Below are 11,651 nucleotides of genomic sequence, written 5' to 3' on the forward strand. Positions count from 1 at the left end.
TTAGAATGGGACTTACTCCATTGACTGCTCCTCCAAACAGGCGCTTGTGACATCTGCTGGAAAAAGCAGAACTCCCAAAGAGCCAGCACAAATGCTGCAGCAGGGTTTATAGCCAACCATACGATGTGCACAACGGAACCACATAATAACAATGTGAAAATGAACAGCCATTCAAAAACCATCTGTATGTAGCGACCCCACCAGCTCACTGGCTAATGTACAGCAACACGTGATACTGAGCCACAAAGACCTGCAAGGTGCAAGCTTCAATACCTGGGCCTGTGCTGGGTTAGCTCAGTGAAACAGTTGGGGTGTTCCAGGCTCCATGGGTTTGCGATGGGAAAGATCATCCCCAGGTTCTTGCCCCTGATCATTATCCAGTGACACCTGCAAGTGTATTTAGGTGTTGAATCTCTGTAACCTTTTCCAGATCTACAACCCTCCGAGATCTCCATGTTCCTCCCATTCTGGCCTCTTGTACATCCCCGTCTTCCTTCACCCCACCATTGGTGGCCTTGCCTTCAGCTGTCCACACCCTAAGCTCTGGAATTATTTTCCTAAACCTCTCCACTTCTCCCTCCTCCTTTAAGACTACTTAAAACCTACCTCTTTGGCCAGGATTTTGGTCGCCTGTCCTCGTGTCTCAGTGCCAATTTTTTTGTCTGATTATGTTCCTGTGAAGGGCCTTGGGACGTTTTACTAAGTTGTTGTTGGGAGTATCACAGCTATGCCTGATCCTGCCTTCATCCAATGTCCACAGCGGCACAGTTTTTAACAGGAGTCACTAGAATGAGATCAGGAGCAGAGCCCCTATCCAGTAGTGCTGAGACCAATTGTAGCATCTCTTGTCTTTGTTGAGTCAGCATATGCAGTCTAGCTGTACTCTGCCAACTTTTTAAGATAATATAATAATGGCCAAATAATCTGTTTTTTTTGTGATGTTGATTGAAGGATAATATTGGCCAGGGCACCAGGGATAACTCCCCCGCTCTTCTTCGGAATAGTTCCATGGGGCCTTTTACGTCCACCTTAGTGAGTAGATGGGGCCTCGGTTTAACGTCTCATCTGAAAGACAGCACCTCAGTACTGCACTGCATTCTTAGGCTAAATTTTTGTGCTCAAGTCTTTGTAGTGGGACTTGAACCCGCAACCTTCTGACTCAGAGGCAAGAGTGCTACAGCTGACTAGGGCCTTTACCTATTGCAGGGTTAGAAGCTTTTGAAAAGTAGCTGATGGAGCAAACCTTTCCCTCCACCCCTACACACAACGGCACTTTCCCGGAACACTGCTTGTGGAGTCAGTCGAAGACAAGATAGTTCCGACATAAAGATAACCCAATGCTTCGCAGCAAAGTAAAGAAGCATAGTTCCCGGTCTGCTTCAGGGAATTAAATAGCCTGCGAGGAACAGATCCTGCAGGTCAGGAAACTGCAGGAAAAAGGCTGGGGAAAGAGTGAATACACAGCAGATCCGTCAGCATCGGAGAGCTGTTAACACTTCAGGTGGGACTGTTTGTCAGGAGGAGTTCCAATGAAGGGTCTCAATCCAAGGTGATAACCTGTTTTTTTTCTTTCAAATGCTGATGGACCTGCTGTGCAATTTCAGCATTTTCTGAACCTGTTTTAATAAGCACACCAGTCTGGGGAAGTGGAACTGACTGGTGGGTCCTGAATCCTAGTTGGGGAGTGGCCTGAGGGTCAGATTGCGTTGTCTGGTAATGAGGCAGCAGATGGATGCTGCAGATATAATGATAGAGGAGCAGGGAGCAGGATGTCTAATTAATAATGTAATAATGCACACACAACAACACGACCTCTTCAATGTCACCAATCGGCCCTCTCACAGATATGCACCGCACAAGCTCTGGGGGCCTATCCTCAACAGGAAACATGTTCAATGTTTCTGTAAAAGATGAAAATTAAAAAGAAAGTAGTTTGGAAATATAAACAATAGGGAACTGCTAACAGATCAAATTCATCTACTATTTAACCTGAAATAGAATCAGCTGTGTAATGGGTGGTGCATGTGTTAGTGACACAGGTAAGGCGAGACTGTGCTCTCCTATCAGTCAGATTTTTATCCTCACTCCTGTTTAAAGGCCTGACTCTTGCTGGACACACTTCTGGGACCACTGGGTGCCAACCAATACCTCGCTCAAGTGATCATTTTTCACGTGTGAGCCTAGACAATGCGCGCCAGTCAGCTACACCACCGGGCAAAGTATCACAACCAAGCCCAACCCGGTCCATGCCTGATTTCCACACGCTTTCCCTTCCCTGTCACGGTTTCTGGATTGCAATCAGGAATGGGAAGCCCAGCCCAATTCCCCCCCTTAACCAAGGAGCAACTGGGAGGCAGGAATCAGGCTGGGCTCCTGCTTCCAATCACCATCCGGTGACCCTTGCTGGAAAATGGGCTTGTGTGGACAACTGGTGCGGATGAGATCAGACTTGGCGGTGATGCCCACTGCAGTTTAAAACAAAATTAATTCATGGGATGGGGACATCACCAGCAAGGCCAGCATTTATTGCCCATCCCTCATTGCCCTTGGGAAGGTGGCGGTGAGCCACCTTCTTGAATACAACTGAGTGGCTTGCTAGGCCATTTCAGAGGGCAGTTAAGAGTTAACCATGTTCCTGTGGATTTGGAGTCACATATAGGCCAGACCCAGGTAAGGACAGCTGATTAGTGAACCAGATGGGTTTTTATGACAATTCGGTAGTTTCATCATTAATTTAAATTCCCCAGCTGCCCGTGGTAAGATTTGAATTCCTGTCTCGGAGATCATTAGTCCAGGCCTCTGGATTACTAGCCCAGTAACATAACCACCATGCTATCGTTCCCGATAATAGCTTGTTAACACTCACTACCTACACTCAGCCATGAAGAACAGTCACGAGGGCAAGGAGGAGGCTGAGCACTGGTGGGACTCTGTACTCTAGGTCAGCTGCCCCTTTTCTCTTACTATTTTTCAGATCAAAACAGATGAAACACAAAAACTCTAGGAGTTGGAGGGAGGGGTGCTAATAAGTTTGAGAGACCGACGTTCACACCCCCGACACTGTGAACATGATGCACTGTCCAATAATCATTGGCCCCTGCATTACTGGGAAGCGAATCCTTGGTTGTTAATTCTGCTGGCGATTTCTTATAACTTGAATTAGTTTTGTATTTATTTTTGAATCCTCTGCCACAATATAAGACAAGAAATTGCCCACAAGATTTCTAGAGAACCCAAACAGTCCTTCCATTTAAAAGCTCAGTTACTGGCCCTGAAGGCTGAATGGTTATTTTTTTTTATTCGTTTATTGCCCAACCCTAATTGCCCTTGAGAAGGTGGTGGCGAGCCGCCTTCTTGAACCGCTGCAGTCCGTGTGGTGAAGGTCCTCCCACAGTGCTAGGGAGGGAGTTCCAGGATTTTGACCCAGCAACAATGAAAGAACGGCAATATACTTCTAAGTCAGGATGGTGTGTGACTTGGAGGAGAACTTGGAGGTGGTGGTGTTCCCATGTGCCTGCTGCCCTTGTCCTTCTAGGTGGAAGAGATCGCGGGTTTGGGAGGTGCTGCCGAAGAAGCCTTGGCGAGTTGCTGCAGTGCATCTTGTAGATGGTACACACTGCAGCCACAGCACGCCGGTGGTGGAGATGTTGCCAATCAAGTGGGCTGCTTTGTCCTGGATGGTGTCGAGCTTCTTGAGGGTTGTTGGAGCTGCACTCATCCAGGCAAGTGGAGAGTATTCCATCACACTCCTTACTTGTGCCTTGTAGATGGTGGAAAGGCGAGTCAGGAGGTGAAACACTCGCCACAGAATACCTAGCTCTTGTTGCCACAGTATTTATGTGGCTGGTCCAGTTAAGTTTCTGGTCAATGGTGATTCCCCAGGTGGTGGATTCAGCGATGGTAATGCCGTTGAATGTCAAGGGGAGGTGGTTAGACTCTCGCTTGTTGGAGATAGTCGTTGCCTGGCACTTCTGTGGCATGAATGTTACCTGGCACTTATCAGCCCAAGCCTGAACGTCATCCAGCATGTGGGCATGGACTGCTTCATTATCTGAGGAGTTGTGAATGGCACTGAACACTGTGCAGTCATCAGTGATCATCCCCATTTCTGAACTTATGTTGGAGGGAAGGTCATTGATGAAGCAGCTGAAGATGGTTGGGCCTAGGACACTGCCCTGAGGAACTCCTGCCGCGATGTCCTGGGGCTGTGATGATTGACCTTCAACCACCACAACCATCTTCCTTTGTGCTCGGTATGACTCCAGCTAGTGGAGAGTTTGCCCCCCCCGATTCCCATTGACTTCAGTTTTACTAGAGCTCCTTGATGCCACACTTGGTCAAATGCTGCCTTGATGTCAAGGGCAGTCACTCTCACCTCACCTCTGGAATTCAGCTCCTTTGTCCATGTTTGGACCAAGGCTGTAATGAGGTCGGCAGCCGAGTGGTCCTGGCGGAACCCAAACTGGGCATCAGTGAGCAGGTTATTGGTGAGTAAGTGCCGCTTGATAGCACTGTCGACGACACCTTCCATCACTTTGCTGATGATTGAGAGTAGACTGATGGGGTGGTAATTGGCCAGATTGGATTTGTCCTGCTTTTTGCGGACAGGACATACCTGGGCAGTTTTCCACATTGTCGAATAGATTCAAGTGTTGCAGCTGTACTGGAATAGCTTGGCTAGAGGCACATCTAGTTCATGAGCACAAGTCTTCAGCACGATAGCCAGGATGTTGTCGGGGCCCATAGCCTTTGCTGTATCCAGTGTGCTCAGCCGTTTCTTGATATCATGTGCAGTGAATCGAATTGGCTGAAGACTGGCTTCTGTGATGGTGGGGACTTCAGGAGGAGGCCGATATGGATCATCCACTCGGCACTTCTGGCTGAAGATGGTTGCACGCTTCAGCCATGTCTTTTGCACTCATGTGCTGGGCTCCACCATCATTGAGGATGGGAATATTCATGGAGCCTCCTCCTCCCATTAGTTGTTTAATGGTCCACCACCATTCACGACTGGATGTGGCAGGACTGCAGAGCTTTGATCTGATCCGTTGATTGTGGGATCGCTTAGCTCTGTCTATAGCATGCTGCTTCCGCTTTTTAGCATGCATGTAGTCCTGTGTTGCAGCTTCCCCAGGTTGGCACCTCATTTTTAGCTACGCCTGGTGCTGCTCCTGGCATGCTCATCTACACTCCTTATTGAACCACGGTTGGTGCCCTAGCTTGGTAGAGTGAGGGATATGCTGGGCCATGAGGTTACAGATTGTGGTGGAATACAATTCTGCTGCTGCTGATGGTCCACAGCACCTCATGGATGCCCAGTTTTGAGCTGCTAGAGCTGTTCTGAATCTATGCCATTTAGCACGGTGGTAGTGCCACACAACACGATGGAGGGTGTCCTCAGTGTGAAGACAGGACCGTCTCCACAATGACTGTGCGGTGGTCACTGCTGCCAATGCTGTCATGGACAGATGCATCTGCGACAGGTAGATTGGTGAGGACGAGGTCAAGTAGGTTTTTTCCTCGTGTTGGTTCTCTCACCACCTGTCGCAGGCCCAGACTGGCAGATATGTCCTTCAGGATTCAGCCAGCTCGGTCAATAGTGTTGCTACCGAGCCACTCTTGGTGATGGACATTGAAGTCCCCCACCCAGAGTACATTCTGTGCCCTTGCTACTCTCAGTGCTTCTTCCAAGTGGTGTTCAACATGGAGGTGTACTGATTCATCAGCTGAGGGAGGACGGTAGGTGGTAATCAGCAGGAGGTTTCCTTGCCCATGCTTGACCAGAAGCCATGAGACTTCATGGGGTCCAGAGTCAATGTTGAGGACTCCCAGGGCCACTCCTTCCCGACTGTATACCACTGTGCCATCATCCATGGTTGGTCTGTCCTGCCGGTGGGATAGGACATGCCCAGGGATGGTGATGGAGGAGTTTGGGACATTTGCTGAAAGGTATTTATATAGCGTCTTTCACAACCCCAGGACATCCCAAAGCGTTTTTCAGCCAATGAAGTACTTTTGAAGTGTAGTCATTCTTTTAATGTAGGAAATGCGGCAGCCAATTTGCGCACAGCGAGCTCACATAAACAGCAATGTGATAATGACCAGATTATCTGTTTTAGTGATGTTGATTGAGTGATAAATATTGGCCAGGATACCGGGGAGAACTCTCCTGCTCTTCTTCGAAATAGTACCATGGGATCTTTTACCTCCACCTGAGAGAGCAGACGGGGCCTTGGTTTAACGTCTCATCCAAAAGACGGCACCTCCGACAGTGCAGCAGATCCTGTCCTCATCCTACAACCACACACAGAGACACTTTTCCAGTAGATGTTACTAGATAGTGATCAGGAGCTGGAAAGGACATGCAATTATATAACGCCTTTCATGATCTCTGTATGGCTCAGTATCACAATATACGGTGCCTTTACCCATTGAGTCATTAGGGAGTGCACTTAAAGGGATGGGGTAGATTCAGGCTGCTGTAGAGCACGGTAACAGGAGAGGTAGGCAGCTCAGAAATAAGTCCGTTCAGACCTGACTGACGATGCTCTGATTGCCTCGTGCTCTCCAAGCTGGTACTATGGTGGCATTTCAACTCATGCTGCAGAGGCAGTACTCATGGACAGCACGGCAGATACCTGCTCCACAAGGACAAGGGCATGGATAAGCAGTTTGTCCTAGTGCAGAGGTCAGGGTAAGTGAGCCTTCAGCAATGAACACTACACACACAGAGCCACAACATAGCATGTCACCACATTCGGCACTAATTGACAATCTCACTCACAAGGTGGCTGGAATGGGAAATGGAAAAACATTGGAAAGGCTGAGATACATTTGTGGAGCACATTTGAGGGAGCTTTACTCTATCTAACCCGTGCTGTACCTGCCCTGGAAGTGTTTGATGGGACAGTGTAGAGGGAGCTTTACTCTGTATCTAACCCGTGCTGTACCTGCCCTGGAAGTGTTTGATGGGACAGTGTAGAGGGAGCTTTACTCTGTATCTAACCCGTGCTGTACCTGCCCTGGGAGTGTTTGATGGGACAGTGTAGAGGGAGCTTCACTATGTATCTAACCCGTGCTGTTTCTGCCCTGGGAGTGTTTGATGGGACAGTGTAGAGGGAGCTTTACTATGTATCTAACCCGTGCTGTACCTGCCCTGGGAGTGTTTGATGGGGACAGTGTAGAGGGAGCTTCACTATGTATCTAACTCATGCTGTTTCTGCCCTGGGAGTGTTTGATGGGGCAGTGTAGAGGGAGCTTTACTCTGTATCTAACCCGTGCTGTACCAACCGCGGGAGTGTTTGATGGGACAGTGTAGAGGGAGCTTTACTCTGTATCTAACCCGTGCTGTACCTGCCCTGGGAGTGTTTGATGGGACAGTGTAGAGGGAGCTTTACTCTGTATCTAAGCCATGCTGGTCCTGCCCTGGGAGTGTTTGATGGGGCAGTGTAGAGGGAGCTTTACTCTGTATCTGACCCATGCTGTACCAACCATGGGAGTGTTTGATGGGACAGTGTAGAGGGAGCTTTACTCTGTATCTAAACCATGCTGTTCCTGCCCTGGGAGTTTTTGATTGGGCAGTGTAGAGGGAGCTTTACTCTGTATCTAACCCGTGCTGTATCTGCCCTGGGAATGTTTGATAGGACAGTGTAGAGGGAGCTTTACTCTGTATCTAACCCGTGCTGTACCTGCCCTGGGAGTGTTTGGTGGGACAGTGTAGAGGGAGCTTTACTCTGTATCTAACCCGTGCTGTACCTGCCCTGGGGGTGTTTGATGGGACAGTGTAGAGGGAGCTTTACTCTGTATCTAACCCGTGCTGTACCTGCCCTGGGAATGTTTGGTGGGGCAGTGAAGAGGGAGCTTTACTCTGTATCTAACGCTTAATTGAAGGAGAAAAAGCTACTATTGAATCTGCTTCCAACACCCTATCAGGCAGTGCATTCCAAATCCTAACCACTCGTTGCGTAAAAGAGTTGTCACCTCTGTTTTTTTGTCAATCACCTTAAATCTGTGCCCTCTGGTTATCGACCCTTCAGCCATTGGAAACAGTTTCTCTTTATTTACTCTATCTAAACCCTTCATGATTTTAAACATCTCTTTCAAATCTCCTCTTAGACTTCTCAGCTCCAAGGAGAACAATCCCAAATTCTCCAGTCTATCCACATAACTGTAATCCCTCATCTCTGGAACCATTCTAGTAAATCTCCTCTGTACCCGCTCCAAATCCTTCACATCCTTCCTAAAGAGTGAATTGGACCCAATACTCCAGCTGGGGCCGAACTAGTGTTTTAATTAGGTTTAGCAGAACTCCCTGGCTTTTGTACTCTCTGCCTCCAGTCATAAAGCCCAGGATCCCATTTGCTTTATTGGCCCAGAAAGTCGGGTCTCCACGGGTGAGTACGCATGGGGTACTCACCCGTAGGCCCAATGGAAGAGCCGGTTTCCTGCATGCACTGCGCATGTGCGGGAAACCGGCACTTCCGTTCCTCTGAACGAAGGGGTTCAGAGGTCGAACGTGTGCGCAGGAGGGGCTGCACGTGCGCATCGAACTTCGGTCTTTTTTACAGGTTTACCCAGGAACGTGAGCCTGCAGAATTTAGAAATGTAAAAAGCAGGCGTAAGGCCTGCTTTTTACAAGGTAAGTGGTGAATTAATTAAAATTAAAACATTTTTTCCACAGGTTTATTATTTTTAAATACTTTAAAGCAAGGTAAGTTTATTTTTAGCCCCGTTAGAAAATAAAGTTATTTTTTTCAAAAATTTAAATTATTGTTTAAAATAGTTATTTCATGTAATTTATAGTTTATTTAAAAAATGTATGTTTTTTAAAAATTTATTTGAAGATTTAGTGATGTTTTGGGGCCTGTAGTATTTAAAAGTCTTGGCAGCACTTCCTGTCAGACTTATGAATGGAGCATTCCCTGCTCCGATTGGCTCCCCATGGCCCACGTGATCCCAGGGGACGCATCGAACTAACTGCGCCCCTGGGATACGCAAGCACTGCACGCCGGCAGCTGGAGCAGGCCCAGGATCGGAATTCCACGGGGGCCCAGAGCTCAACGGCCGGCGCGCTAGGTAAGTGCAGGTCGGGGGCTTACACCCGCGGGAAGCCCCGACCTGAATTTCTGGGCCAATAACTGCTTTGTTAACCTTTTCTGCCACCTTCAAAGATTTGTGCACAAACACCCCCGTGTTCTTACATCTCCTTTAAATTTATACCATTTAGCTTGTATAGTCTCTCCTCATTCTTCCTACCAAAATTTTCTGCGTTAATTTAATCTGCCATGTATCCGCCCATTCTACCAGCCTATCTATGTCCTCTTGAAGTTCATTACTATCTTCTTCACTGTTTACCACACTTCTAAGCTTCGTGTCATCTGGAAATTTTGAAATTGTGCCCTGTACCAACCTCCCGCTGCCCACCCCCCCCTCCCCCCGCCCCAAACAAGTCATTAATGTGTATCCAAAATAGCAGTGGTCCTAGTACTTGTACTGAACCTGGAGGAACACCACTGTATACCTCCCTCCAGTCCGAAAAACAGCCATTCACCACAACTCTCCTTTTTCTATCCCTTAGCCAACTTGTGTCATGAGGTTGCGCATCACGCCCACTGACGCTCATCGTAAGTAAAATGATAATTGGGTATCCATGTTGAAATTAGACATTTTGATGTACTGAAACTTCTTCCGGGTTTGGCGTCCGCTATCCCACCACCTCCACCTCCCCCGCTCAGAACCCACCTCGGGGTTATAATCGGGCCCACTGTGTTTCCTGACTGTTCAGCTATAAAATGGGGTTTGACCTCACATGCATTAGACATAGCACACACCTAATCGAGACTGACCTTTATGGGGATTCTCTCTCCACTTCCTCACTGTATTGAAACAAGTTCACTGCACTATCTCCTACTCTAAGACATTCTTTCCCAGGACCTTTAAACTGTGGAATTCTTTGTGTCCCTCAGTATTCCCTCCCTCCCATAATTTACAGGCCTTTAAAACCCAAGTTTGAAATCACTACTTACTGATTACCTCATCTCCTTTCCTACTCTTTTCAAATTCAGTCGTGTCCTGCAGTACAGACTTTGACCTTTCAACCGCTGTTCTCAATAAAATGAATCTGAGTAATCATGGGCCAGGGAAGTGTTATAAAGAGAGAGCTGTGTGTGCTGGGTCTTGACGGCTGCTGCTCTCTGCTTCCTCAAACAGCCTAGTTTCTCCAGAACAAACCTATTATCTCTATGCCAAGTCTGCCCAGGAGACGGATGAATGGATGAGACTCATTCGCTAGAAGCTGGTGAGGATTGTGTGTCAGTCAGAGCTCATCCTTATCGGCAGCAGCTGAACTGTTTAGGAAATACAGAGCAGCTTTTAGAGATTCAATAAAGATCCTCAGTCCTTGTTCCCTGTTCCTGTCAACGTCGGGCGAGGTTTCTCGATGTATTTTTCAGGATTTATTTCGTTATTTGGCACATGGGACTGATCAAGGTAAGGGTGTGGTGGATAGTGGTGACCAGAAAGCGAACATAATCCACCCTGAGGGCTAGTGTGCTGCTGTACAAGGTCAGGTCAAGTACAATGGGTAACTCCCCTGGCATCAAACCAACAATGAAGCTCACCCTCAGCAATGGCAAACGCCCCCTTGACTACATCTACCTACACAACCACACAAACCCACACGCCCACACTCCCATAGGCTCTCCATCACGCTCATACTTGCTCTCTCACTCAGTCTCTCACATGCACGCACACACACACTGTCTCTGACACTCACAGACTCCCTCAGATGTACAACAACCTACATTTATACAGCTCTCCTCATGTAAAAGAACATCTCACCAGGGGAGAGAGACAGATGACAGAACTTAGGGGACAGACTGATGGAGCGGTTGAAGAATTCCAGTAGTGAGGGGCATACAGGTGAAAGAACAGCCTCCAAATGTGGGCCATAGAGAGCAGAGGAAGATCAGTAATCCAGAGGCAGAGGAGCAGAGGGTACAGCCTTGAACATAAGGGTTCTTAAATAGGGTGAGGCTCAGATGTGGGAAGTATTGAAAACAAAGACAAATATTTTAAAGCAAAATACTGTGGATGCTGGAAATCTGAAATAAAAACAGAAAATGCTGGAAATACTCAGCAGGTCAGGCAGCATCTGTAGAGAGAGAAACAGAGTTAACGTTTCAGGTCGATGACCCTTCGACAGAACTGGAAAAAGTTGGAGATGTAACAGGTTTTTAAGCAAATATTTTAAACTGATTTGCTGGGACACACGGAGTTGTTTGTGAGGATAAGGTTGATGGGTGTGCAGCACTAGGCACACAGAGTCCTGGGAATCACTGAAGTTTGTGAAAGGTGGAGATGGAGACGAGCACATTCAAGAAATCGATCCTGGAGTTATGAAGGCGTGGATGGAGGTTTCAGTTGTGTGTGCTGTTCTGAAGGTGGTCTTAGCAACACACATATGCCTGTACCCACATACTGTACCTACTGTGTCTGCTGATTCTATTTTTTGCAAGGTAGGGTTTAACAAATTAGAAGGCTCAATCATCTTGTACTGGCAATGAACTCTTAACAACTGCAAAGACAAATCCAGTCTAGTTTCATCTGTGACCCTTAAAAGAATTTACCCAGTCTGTCTGGGATTAACTCAA

This window comes from Somniosus microcephalus, chromosome 30 (genome assembly GCF_052327205.1).
Source record: "Somniosus microcephalus isolate GS21.2 chromosome 30, FLI_Smic_1.0, whole genome shotgun sequence".
Classification (NCBI taxonomy): Eukaryota; Metazoa; Chordata; class Chondrichthyes; order Squaliformes; family Somniosidae; genus Somniosus; species Somniosus microcephalus.